Source organism: Mustelus asterias, chromosome 15 (assembly GCF_964213995.1).
Source record: "Mustelus asterias chromosome 15, sMusAst1.hap1.1, whole genome shotgun sequence".
Classification (NCBI taxonomy): Eukaryota; Metazoa; Chordata; class Chondrichthyes; order Carcharhiniformes; family Triakidae; genus Mustelus; species Mustelus asterias.
Genome location: NC_135815.1, coordinates 97,466,731 through 97,479,620, shown reverse-complemented (window position 1 = coordinate 97,479,620; position 12,890 = coordinate 97,466,731). Strand labels below are relative to the sequence as shown.

At 49.3% G+C, this 12,890-nt stretch overlaps 1 protein-coding gene across 1 annotated transcript in view; it reads right to left on the bottom strand.

Moving 5' to 3' along the window:
* sptlc3 (serine palmitoyltransferase, long chain base subunit 3) overlaps nt 1-12,890 on the bottom strand; it is a 105,065-nt gene that overhangs the window by 20,222 nt on the left and 71,953 nt on the right. The gene's annotated exons all lie outside the window — the stretch shown is intronic.

The following is a 12,890-nucleotide window of genomic DNA, read 5'->3' as shown; positions in this document are numbered from 1 at the left end:
ACGCTGAGACAGCACATGATAAAAAGCAAAGTTTATTTAAAGATCAACTTAGTGTAAGGTAGGTCCATTCAAAAGTCCGATGGCAGCAGGGAAGAAGCTGTTCTCGAGTCGGTTGGTACGTGACCTCAGACTTTTGTACCTTTTTCCCGATGGAAGAAGGTGGAAAAGAGAATGTCCGGGGTGTGTGGGGTCCTCGATTATGCTGGCTGCTTTTCCGAGGCAGTGGGAAGTGTAGACAGAGCCAATGGATGGGAGGCTAGTTAGTGTGATAGACTGGGCTACATTCATGACCCTTTGTAGTTCCTTGCGGTCTTGGGCAGAGCAGGAGCCATACCGAGCTGTGATACAACCAAGAAAGGAGTACGACGCCAAGCAGGTGGTCCAAAGCTTGGTCAAAGAGGTGGGTCTTAAGGAGCGTCTTAAAGGAGGAGAGAGAGAGGCAGAGTGGTGGGGAAAGGGAATTCCTGAGCTTAGGGCCCAGGCAACTAAAAGCACAACAACCAGTGATGGCGAGATTAAAATGACAATGGCGTGACCCTAACGTGACCCACGCCACGCTCCTGCTGCAGCGAAGACGGAGAGTTTGGTGACAAGCCAATTCTCCGTTCCGTTCAATGGGATGGGAAAATCGCGCCGGCATGAACAATCAGAAAATTCCGGCCAATATCTACAACTCGATTTATCAAGAGGTGGAGATGCCGGCGTTGGACCGGGGTGGGGCACAGTAAGAAGTCCCACAACACCAGGTTGAAGTCCAACAGGTTTATTTGGAATCACGAGCTTTTGGAGCGCTGTTCCTTCATCAGGTGACTCACCTGATGATGGAGCAGCGCTCCGAAAGCTCGTGATTCCAAATAAACCTGTTGGACTTTAACCTGGTGTTAAACAAAGAACAGTACAGCACAGGAACAGGCCCTTCGGCCCTCCAGGCCTGCGCCGATCATGATGCCTGCCTAAACTAAAACCGTATGCACTTACGGAGTCCGTATCCTTCCATTCCCATCCTGTTCATGTCTTTGTCCAGTTGCCCCTTAAATGCCACTATCGTACCTGCTCCCACCACCTCCCCGGGCAGCGCGTTCCAGACATTCACCACCCTCTGTGTAAAAAACCTGCCTCGCGCATCTCCTCTAAACTTTCTCCATGCACCTTAAACCCATGCCCCCTAGTACTTGATCTTTCTACCCTAGGAAAGTGTTGTGAGACTTCTTATCGTATCGTGGGTACAATGCGAGGCTCTGGTTTTCTCTCTCGCCTTGGGTCTTGGATCGAAAGCTTGGAGCCCAATGTCTGAAAATCATTCTTGTTGTTGCTAAAAGGAACAGAGACTGAGGTGCCCTCCCTCCCTCAGCAACAAAGTGCCGCCAACACCAGCTTTTTGCCTCCTCAGGACAGCTGATCAAACCAGGACTGGGCCTTGGTGTCATATCTGACCCCGAGATGGAACTTCAGCCCCATCATCAAAACCACTTGCATTCACCCCGGTAACCGGAAAGTATCAGTCGCGGCCTTCCATCTCGAGAGGCGATGGTCTGCACTGAGGCGGGGGTCAAGTCTTAAGCATCGCCTGCGCGTGGGGCTGTGGAGTCCCACCACCCTGATAGGGTGGTCTCCGCGCCCGACTCCCACTCTCGGTGATGGTGATGGCACTTGACCCTCACCGAGAAAACTCAGGTCAAGGTTTCGGGCTGATGACCCTTCTGTCAGAACCAGGAGAGAGAGCTGGAAACACGATAGGTTTGAAATACATTCTGAGGCAGGGTGCGGGAGAGGGGGGAAGAACACAATGGAAGAGAAGTGGGGATGGGGGGGAAAACACGAGGGGGGGGTGGGGGAGTGTGGGGGGGGGAAGGAGGATGTGGGGGAAGGAGGATGTGGGGGAAGGAGGATGTGGGGGAAGGGGAAATGGGGATCAGAATAAGAACACAAGGGGGCGTAGGGTGGGGGAGGAGTGGGCGGGGAGGAGGGTGTGTGGGGAGGGGGGAAGAACACAAGGAGGGTGGCGGGGTTGTGAGGGGAGAGTGGGGGGGGGGGGGGAAGAACACACGCGGGGTGGGGGAGCTGGGAGGGGAGGTGGGGGAGGGGAAAGGGGAGCAGGATAAGAACACAAGAGGGGTGGGGTGGAGGAGGAGGATGTGGGGGGAGTGGGATAAGAACACACGCGGGGTGGGGGAGCTGGGAGGGGAAGGGAGGTGTGGGGGTGGGGAAAGGAGGCTGTGGGGGGAGTGGGATAAGAACACACGTGGGGTGGGGGAGCTGGGGGGGTTGTGGGGAGGGGGGGAGGGGGAAGAACACAAGGGGAAGGCCAGTGAAGGTAAAAAGATGGGTCTTGACCAGGTGTGAATGACAAAAAAAAACAGAACCACAATCAACAGCCAACAGCCACAAAACAGGAAGCGGCAGCTTCAATCTGAAATTATTTCACTCAGTGTTGACAAACAGCCTCTTTACACAAAGCCCCATTGTCACTGCACCTTCAGGAAAGCTGCACCCTCACCCTGGGACACACCCATCCTGTGCACTGATAGTCCCTGACCTCTGTCACACTCGCTCAGAGTCAGATCCCTCTCTCAGTGGCAGCAGCAGCTGTCACCTCGGGACAGAAAAGCAGAAATAATTTTCTTCTCAAGAAACACAAATGCTGCAGCTTGAGGCGCTTGGGGAGGGGCGGAGGGGGGTGGGGGGGAGGTGGGGGGCGGTGGGTCAGGAAATGGAACCCAGCCTCATTCTGTCGCCTGCAGGCAGCAGCTCTCAACATCCCGATGGGTGGCACAGTGGTTAGCACTGCGGCCTCACGGCGCCAGGGAGCCGGGTTCGATTCCCGGCTCGGGTCACCGTCTGTGTGGACTTTGCCCGGTTTTCCCTGTGCGGGTTTCCTCCGGGTGTTCCGGTTTCCTCCCAGTCTGAAACACGTGCTGGGTCGGGTGCATTGGCCTGAACAGGCGCCGCAGTGTGGCGACTAGGGGAATTTCACACTAACTTCATTGCAGTGTTAACGTAAGCCTTACTTGTGACGAATAAATAAACTTTTTTCTCCCCCTCCACTTGCTCCAGTTTATGAAACAGGATCGAAGCGCCCCCCCCCCCCCCCCCCCCCCAAACCACCCCAGGAAAGGGCAGAAGCCCTGTTCACCCAGTTGGAATCCTGCCTGGGTTACGGCGAGAGGAGAGTCTGCAGGAATTCACTGGTGAAGGATCTGTTCCTCCTTGGACATGTGATGGGGGAGGATTGCAGAACTCCAGGATGTCTATCAGTGTGTGTGCGGAGAGGAATGTGGTGGAACCAGCTCGACCTGGGAATGGCTCAGGCAGTGTTACGACACTCAACTGAACCGGGGGGGGGGGGGGGGGCGAGGGCAGGCCTCGCCGCGAGCTGGTATTCAGATAAACCTGGAAAGGCAACGCTCTAACCAGTCTTGGCAGCTCTCTCTCTCTCAGGATTGGGAGGGGGGTAGGTCCTTTCTTTAGCCTTGTCGAGGACACCACCCACAACAACGTTTGTGTTGACATGCCTTAGATCTCAGTCACCCCGCCTTTCCAACCTAAAATGTGGTGAGAGCAAGGAGCTTTCATACAAGTAACATACCAGGAATGGGCGTCAACTATTTAGTTAGCAGGAATACCAACTGACACTTCAATTATCTGTTTGTGTGAGCTACTAATGTCTGGCTCCCAAAGACCTAATCTAATGTTGAACATCCTTTCCCTTCTAAAGTTTATTTATTAGTGTCACAAGTAGGCTTACATTAACACTGCAATGAAGTTACTGTGAAAATACCCTAGTTGCCACACTCCGGCGCCTGTTCGGGTACACTGAGGGAGAATTTAGCACGGCCAATGCACCCGAACCCGCACATCTTTGGACTTTGGGAGGAAACCGGAGCACCCGGAGGAAACCCACGCAGACATGGGCAGAACGTGCAAACTCCACGCAGACAGTGACCCAAGCCGGGAATTGGTCACCCTAAGGTGCCGACTGGCAGTTAATATATGGCGGACCTCCATCAAAGGAAGTGACTTGGGCTCTAAACAGTGGGTGAGGCTCTCAGTCAAAAATTTCCTTCACTCTCTCCCAGGAAAGCAGGACACACACGCAAAGTGGATCTTGCTCCTATACAATTAGGAACATATGAAATAGAAGTAGGAGTGGGCCATTCGGCCCTTCGAGCCTGCTCAGCCGTTCATTTTGATCATGGCTGATCATCAAATTCAATATCCTGATCCTGCCTTCCCCCCATATCCCTTTAGCCCCAAGAGCTGTATCGAGTCATAGAGGTTTACAGCATGGAAACAGGCCCTTCGACCCAACTTGTCCATGCTGCCCTTTTCTCTTAACCACTAAGGTAGTCCCAATTGCATGTGTTTGGCCCATATCCCTCTATACCCATCTTACCCATGTAACTGTCTAAATGCTTTTTAAAAGACAAAATTGTACCCGCTTCTACTACTACCTCTGGCAGCTCGTTCCAGACACTCACCACCCTCTGTGTGAAAAGATTGCCCCTCTGGACCCTTTTGTATCTCTCCGCTCTCACCTTAAACCTATGCCCTTTAGTTTTAGACTCCCCTACCTTTGGGAAAAGATGTTGACTATTTAGCTGATCTATTATTTTATAGACCTCTATAAGATCACTCCTAAGCCTCCTACGCTCCAGGGAAAAAAGTCCCAGTCTATCCAGCCTCTCCTTATAACTCAAACCATCAAGTCCTGGTAGTATCCTAGTAAATCTTTTCTGCACTCTTTCTAGTTTAATAATATCCTTTCTATAATAGGGTGACCAGACTGTACACAGTATTCCAAGTGTGACCTTACCACACAATGTTTTGGCCTCAACTACTTTCTTTGGCAGTGAATGCCAGACATTCACCACCCTCTGGGTGAGGAAATTTCTCCTCACCTCAGTCCCTATGAGAAACCCTAGTTCTGGACTCCCCCCACCATCGGGGAAACACAATTGCAGTGAGTCCTGAAATGATGCACCCTGGCCTGCTGGGCGTTTCCAGAATTTTCCGTCTCATTTTCACAACCTCCAGCTGAAGGATCTTTTTCAGGCCATTCAATCCAAATATTCTTGATGCATCAAGCAGTGGCTGAGAGACAGCGATAGGCTCCAACGGTTTACATCTTTACAATGTTCATAACGTCATTTTAGACGGTGACAGCCAGCGCCAAAGCAGTGCGTACACGTTCCCTCCATGTCATTCCCTATTTCCTGTTGGGAGAGGGCCCCACATCCGGAAAAACGACATATCCTGGGGTCAAGTCAGAAGCAAACAAATACTGACCACTGTCAGAAACTGAGAAATAGTGGGAACAGAGTGTACCTGTATGAACTGTGATCCAAATAGAAAGTTCTATCAACATGTTAGATAGTTTACACCCTTCTGTCCCAGAGTTGGAGGGTTGGGAGGTAGGGCCAGTAAAATAGTGGGGTGGGTCACAGAGTCATAGAGGTTTACTGCATGGAAACAGCCCTTCGGCCCAACTTGTCCATGCTGCCCTTTTTTTGTTGGGATAGTTTCCCCCATGCCGTCTGGCCAGTTTGGGGAGGTATTTTTGGAATAGTGGGCAGTGATGCCGATTGGGGGTGCCCCTCCCACCCCCCATTTAGGGATTGGGCAGCCTATTGCAAGCTTAAAGACTCTGTCAATCATAGAATCATAGCTATAAGGAGAGACCAGATAGGCTTGGATTGTTTTCTCTAGAGCAGAGAAGGCTGAGGGGGAACATGATTGAGGTGTATAAGATTCTGAGGGGTATGGACAGAGTGAGTAGGGAACAGCTGTTCCCTTTGGTTGAGGGGTCACTCATGAGGGTGAGTTAGTGTTTCTTCACCTCACTCCTGAGAGATTTTTGGTTCTAATTCTTAGACTCGGTCCTCTCATCCTAATTACCCAACACATTGCACTAGTTTCTCCCAATCCACCCTATCTGTTCCTACAAATGTTTTGAACACTGATTGAATCACCCCTTAACTTTCCAAATTCCAGAGGATACAATCCTAGATTGTGTAATCATAGAATCCCTACAGTGCAGAAGGCGGCTATTCGGCCCATCGAGTCTGCACCAACAACAATCCCACCCAGGCCCTATGCCCATAGCCCACATATTTACTCTAGCTAGTCCCACTGACACTAAGGAGCAATTTATCATGGCCAATCCGCCTAACCTGCACATCTTTGGACTGGGGGAGGAAATCGGAGCACCCGGAGGAAACCGGAGCACCCGGAGGAAACCCGGGAGTCTGCATGTTCTTCTGGCAGACACCGGGAGAACATGCAGACTCCACCCAAGGCCAGAATCGAACCTGGGTCCCTGGCGCTGTGAGGCAGTGGTGCTACCATGCCACCTCAAGGGCCATTTTACGAAGCTGCTGGCATTTTGCTGGTGGCAGTGCTTTGCCGTCAAGGGAGGTCTTCAGTTTAATGGAGATGGATTCCTGGTGAGAGCCCGGGTGGGATTCTGAGTTGGATAATCGGCCGTGATCATAACGAATGGCGGAGCAGGCTTGAAGGGCCGAATGGCCTTCTCTTGCTCCGACTGACTTTAAAGGGGTTGAGGAGAGGGTGGATGTGCACGTTGTTCGGACTCAACTCTCACTACCTACAGACTAAGAACTTGGCTTTCACCCAGGGACAGATATTAACTGTCCGCAGAAGTCAAGAATGATGCCTTAACTCGCTGCTGTCAGCGTGGAACGGTGCCACACCGGTCGCAAGTCACATCGCAAACTGTGTGATGTCAAAAGTATTGGTGCACCATGGGGGGGGAAGGGGGGCACAAACTTCCTCATGGACTGCAGCAGATCAAGATGACGGCTCACCGTCACCTTCTCGAGGGCAATGTTGGGATGGATGGAATAGGCTGACCTTGCCAGCAACTTACCCAACCTGCGAATGAATTTTAGTAAAACCCACGGGCACACGTCAGCCGACAGAAAAACCGGTCTATCAACTTTTAGAAATATAAAGGAATGAGTGAAATCATTGGGATGGTCCGATATCCAAGTCTGCACGCAACCTTTCAGTCACAATTTACAACGTCAAATCTTTAGACCTTTTCTCTGTCAAGAAGGAGGAATCTTGCTGAAAACAGGTGGGGGGAGGGGGGGCATAACAGATACAGCGGAGCTGCCGAAAGGTTAGTCAAATAATCAGTGAAAGTTTTGTTGTTTTAAACATGTGTAGCGCTTTAGTGAGCTCACGCTCGGAACACTCTGCATGGTCCTGTTCTCTGTTGTAAAGAGGAAATATAGGAGAAGATACAAAGCAGGGTTTACTGGGATGACACTCGGCCTGAGAGTTAAGGCTGGGGGATCACAGATTGGTTCCAACGCAAGGGGAGGAGGCCAATCAGGCTGTGTGTTGGTTTCGGTTCCTTGACAGCTTGCCCCACTCCCTCCGCCCTTTCCTCGTAGCCCTGCTAGCTTTCTCTCTCGAGATAATTACCCAATTTTCTTTCGCAAGCCATGATTAAACCTACCTCCACAATGCTGTCAGGCAGCACATTCCAGACCTTAACCACTTGCCGTGTTTAAAAAAACAATTCCCCTCATGTCACCTTTGCTTCTTGTGCCAATTCCCCTGATGGCCCTTCACCATCAGGTACAGAGGAGATTCACCAGGATGGTTTCCGTTTTATTCATTCATGGGACATGGGTGTTGCTGGCTGGGCTAACATTTATTGCCCATCCCTAGTTGCCCTTGGAGGGCAGTTGAAAGTCAACCACATTGCTGTGGCTCTGGAGTCACATGTAGGCCAGACCGGGTAAGGACGGCAGATTTCCTTCCCTAAAGGACATTAGTGAACCAGACGGGTTTTCTGACAATGGTTTCATGGTCATCAGTAGATTCTTAATTCCAGAATTTTTTTTATTGAATTCAAATTCCACCATCTGCCGTGGTGGGATTCGAATCCAGGTCCCCAGAACATTAGCTGAGTTTTTGGATTAATAATCTAGCGATAATCCCACTATAAAGACAGGGTGAGTAGGGAGCAGCTGTTCCCCTTGGTTGAGGGGGTCAATCACGAGGGAGCATAGTTTGAGAGTGAGGGGTAGGAGATCCAGAGGGATTTGAGAAAAAAGAATTCACTCAGAGGGTGGTGAGAATCTGGAATGAACTGCCTGGGAAGGTGGTTTAAGCCGGAAACCTTACAATCCTTAAAAAATATTTGGATGAGCACTTGAAACGTCATAACATTCAAGGGTATGGGACAAATGCTGGAAAATGGGATTAGTGCGTCTTTAGTGGTAGTTATTGTTGGTGCAGACTCGATGGGCCTTTTCTACACTGTATGGCTCCCTGACTATGAAAGAGGGGCAGAGAGGTGGAGAGGTATAGGGAGGGAATTCCAGAGTTTACAGCCTCAGCAGCTGAAGGCACTCCACCAATGGCGGAGCGATTAAGAGTCTAGGGGTCTCAAGAGGGCAGAATTAATCAGCGAGACCCACTTGTAGATTATTTCCATTTATAAATTGTTCATTGCCAGCAGGTCACGTCTGGTTTAGCCGGTGCTAACCACATGAACCGTGGCAGAACGTGGATGTCAGCCTGAGATGCTGACACATCTAAATCAGAAACAGTGGAGATATCTCGGAGGGACCGTAGGAGCTACATGAAGTGATTGAGGGCAGGGCGGTGTTTGGGGACAGCACGGTGGCACAGTGGTTAGCACTGCTGCCTCACACCGTCAGGGACCCGGGTTCAATTCCCATCTTGGGTCACTGTCTGTGCAGAGTTTGCACGTTCTCCCTGTGTCTGCGTGGGTTTCCTCCGGGTGCACCAGTTTCTTCCCACTGTCTGAAAGACGTGCTGGTTAGGTGCAGTGGCCATGCTAAATTCTCCCTCAGTGTACCCGACAGACGCTGGAGTGTGGCGACTCGGGGATTTTCACAGTAACTTCATTGCAGTGTTAATGTAAGCCTACTTGTGACACTAATAAATAAACTTTTTTAAAAGTTGGTTAGCAAATCTACTTCCAGACCCGCCACCTATATTAAAAACCCACAATATTTAAGCTTACAGGTTTTATTCTGCTGAAAATGAGCCCGAGTCAGTCAGTCTGTGGCTTTATCACGAGATTATAGACCATTTCCCTCAGCGTTTCTGCTCACAAATGGATTGGTAAACACTTGAGGTCTGAGCATGTCATTATAAAATGCAGCGTCAACGTTACGCTGTCCTCTGTTATTGACAAACGGCAGACAAACAAGCTCCGAGATTCAGCAACAAAGTCAGGATGTAGAAACCGGCCGGACTAACCCCAAATAAATAAGGACAATAGCACACAAACGCCGGAAAATTCTCCACAGCCAAGTCGGATAATTCCATTCCCACCATCGACCCCTGCCGACCCCAGCCCCACTACACCTCACATCACCCTCGACAAAGAGTCGGAGGGCAGGATTTTCCAGCCGTGCTCACCTCAAAACCGGAAAATCCCGCCCAAGGTCAACGGATGTTTGCATAGTCCGTGTCCCGCCCCCGCGACAATTACCGTGACAGGCGGGAGGGTGGGAAAATTCCGCCCAAAGAGTTTGACAGCATGGAAAGAGGCCCTTCGGCCCATCGTGTCCATGCTGGCCATCGAGCACCATCTATTCTAATTCCATTTTCCAGCACTTGTTCCGTGGCCTTGTGTGCTATGGTGCTTCAAGTGCTCATCTAAATGCTTCTTAAATGTTAATAGAACACTGAGTGAAATTTCTCATCCTCCTGATCCCACGGTGAGAACCGTGTCAACGATCTGATATTGAAATGAAAGCCACTCCTCTCTTCCTGTCCAACCTATCTCCCCCGACTCCACTGAGGGGCCAGTGTGTCAACCGTCATCCGGCCAGAGTTTCAATAGAGACATGGGCAGCCTTCAGGCCAATTCTGCATCCAACTCTTGATGCACTGAAGCCTTTTGGTTGCTCACCTGGGGAGTGTTCACATTTCACACTCAGTGAGTAACCGCTCGCATTTACACAGTGACCTTAACATAGGAAAATGCCCAAGGCTATTCACCAGGGCATTACAAATAAAATTTGGCATTGAGCCACACAATGGCAGCACGGTGGCACAGTGGTTAGCACTGCTGTCTCTCAGAGCCAGGGACCCGGGTTCAATTCCAACCTCGGGTCACTGTTATGTGGAGTTTGCACATTCTCCCCGAGTAAAAATGCTGGAAAATCTCAGCAGGTCAGAATGTTGTCTCTCCACAGATACTGTCAGACCTGCTGAGATTTTCCAGCATTTTCTGTGTTTGTTGTTGTTGCCTATCTGTTTTTACAGATATTAAACTACAATTCAGATATGTTCCTTTGCCTGTCACCTTTGCAGTGACGTCCCCTCCCACCACCCCCGCAGCAACTGTGTCTAAATTCGACTCGTAGACCACTGTGAAGATCTTTAAACCAATCATCGTGCATCTAATGATTACGTTAGGAAGAGAGACTGAAAATAGCGTCTCATTGTAAGGGGTCGGCCATTTAAGACTGAGATAAGGAGGGATTAGTTCTCTCAGTGAGTGGCGGGTCTTTGGAATTCTTTACCCCAGAGGGCTGTGGAGGTTCAGTCATTGAATATGTTTAACAGAGATAGAGTCTTAGAGCAATACAGCACGGAAACAGGCCCTTCAGCCCAACCGGTCCATGCTGACCATGGTGCCCTCCCAGTTAGTCCCAATTGCCCACGTTTGGCCCATATCCCGCTCATCCTTTCCCATCCATGTACTTATCCAAATGCTTTTTAAATGTTGCTATTGTACCTGCCTCGACCGACCACTTTCTCTGGCAGCTCATTCCATATACGCACCACCCTCTGCGTGAAGATGTTGCCCCTCAGGTCCCTTTTAAATCTTTCTCCTCTCACCTTAAACCTACACCCTCTAGTTTTCAATTCCCCTTCCCTGGGAAAAAGACTATGTGCGTTCATCCTATCGATGCCCCTCATGATTTTATACACCTCAATAAGGTCACCCCTCATTCTCCTACGTATCACGATGGCTCAGTGGTTCGCACTGCTGCCTCACAGCGCCAGGGACTCGGGTTCGATTCCCAGCTTGGGTCACTGTCTGTGTGGAGTTTGCACTTTCTCCCTGTGTCTACGTGGTGCTCCCACAGTCTGAAAGAAGTGCTGGCTGGGTGCATTGGCCCTGCTAAATTTTCTCTCAGTGTACCCAAACAGGTGGTGGAGTGTGACGACTAGGGAATTTTCACAATAACTTCATTGCAGTGTTAATGTAAGCCTACTTGTGACACTAATAAATAAACTTAAATTTAGGCTAGAATTTTCCTATCCCACCCGCCACTGGAATTTTAGTGGGCGGATTGCAGACAATGTGAAATCCCATTGATAGTCGGGCAGGAATTTCTGGCTTTTAGGCCAGCACTGCGAGAGAATTCTGCCCTTAATGTCCAGATATTAAAGATATCAAAGGATAAGGGGATAGTGTAGGCTGGCATTGAGGTAGATGATGATCTAGTTGAATGGTGGGGTAGATTCAAGGGGCTGAATATTCCTGTTTCCAGTAACAAATGAAAAGTACATCATGAACTTTTAAGACTTATAAAAGTGCATAAGTCAGGCGCCCCCTGCACTTTCATCCCCAGATTTGAGCAACATTGAGTTGGTTATAATAATCATTAAATTTATTCACCAGTTGAAAAACCCTCAGGTGGCCTCCACAACAACAAAAACACCAGCCCCAGAAGCATCACACAAAAAAATGCCACAGCACCCAGTGGGATTGTGACGGCCTTGCATTACTGACTCGTGTTCAAAACTGACATGGTAACCATTAAAAAAAAACCAATTAAGTTCTACTGGTAAACATTAGTCAGTCTTAAAGGAGTACAGTTCAGAGGGAGGCCATTTGGCCCATTGAGTTAGATCCTGTTCTTCTGAAGAGCAGTCCGGTTAATTCCACTGGCCGTATTTTTGGTGTCATTGCCGCAATAGTCTTGCCAAAACTGACCGAAAGCAGGGGAAAAGGTGAACCTCTTGGAAAAATTGAATTGAAGAATGTATCACAATGGAAGGCGGTTGTATTGAACCCGAGAAATGTGAACTGTATCGTGTTAAACATGGGGTGGTTAATGTGTTAATGTCACTGGGCTAGTGATGCAGGGACCCGGACTCATTTCTTTTTTGCTTATTTTATTTATTTGTCACAAGTAGGCTGACATTAACAGTGCAATGAAGTTATTGTGAAAATCCCCTATTCGCCACACTCCAGTGCCTGTTCGGATACACCGAGGGAGAAGTTTGCATGGTCAATGCACCGAACCTAACCCTCATCCCAAGAAAAACTTTATTTGACAGGGAGCAGGGCGGGGGGGGGGGGGGATACAGAAATGTTAAAGCAATTCAACCAAAGACCCATCAACTGGCATGACGGGCCGAATTCCACGACACAACAAAAGTCATAAATCTAAACTGAGGATCAGGTGAAATGAAACAATGTTTAAAAGTTATCAACCCTTAAACTACCGGTGCGAAGGTTAATTAATCCCCTACATTATCATCTCTCCTCACTACTGCGACCCCCTCCCACATCCTCATCAGCTCCTTCAAACTAGCTCGACAATTCAAATCTTAAAAATAAGATACCCGAAAGTCTGAGGTCACGTACCAAACGACGCAAGAACAGCTTCTTCCCTGCTGCCATCAGACTTTTGAGTGGACCTATCTTATATTAAGTTGATCTTTCTCTACACCCTAGCTATGACAGTAACACTACATTCTGCACCCTCTCCTTTCCTTCTCTATGAACGGTATGCTTTGTCTGTATAGCGCGCAAGAAACAATACTTTTCACTGTATCCCAATACATGTGACAATAATAAATCAAATCAAATTGCATTTTCACAACGTTATCACATAAAGGCAAAAATGATGGTATAT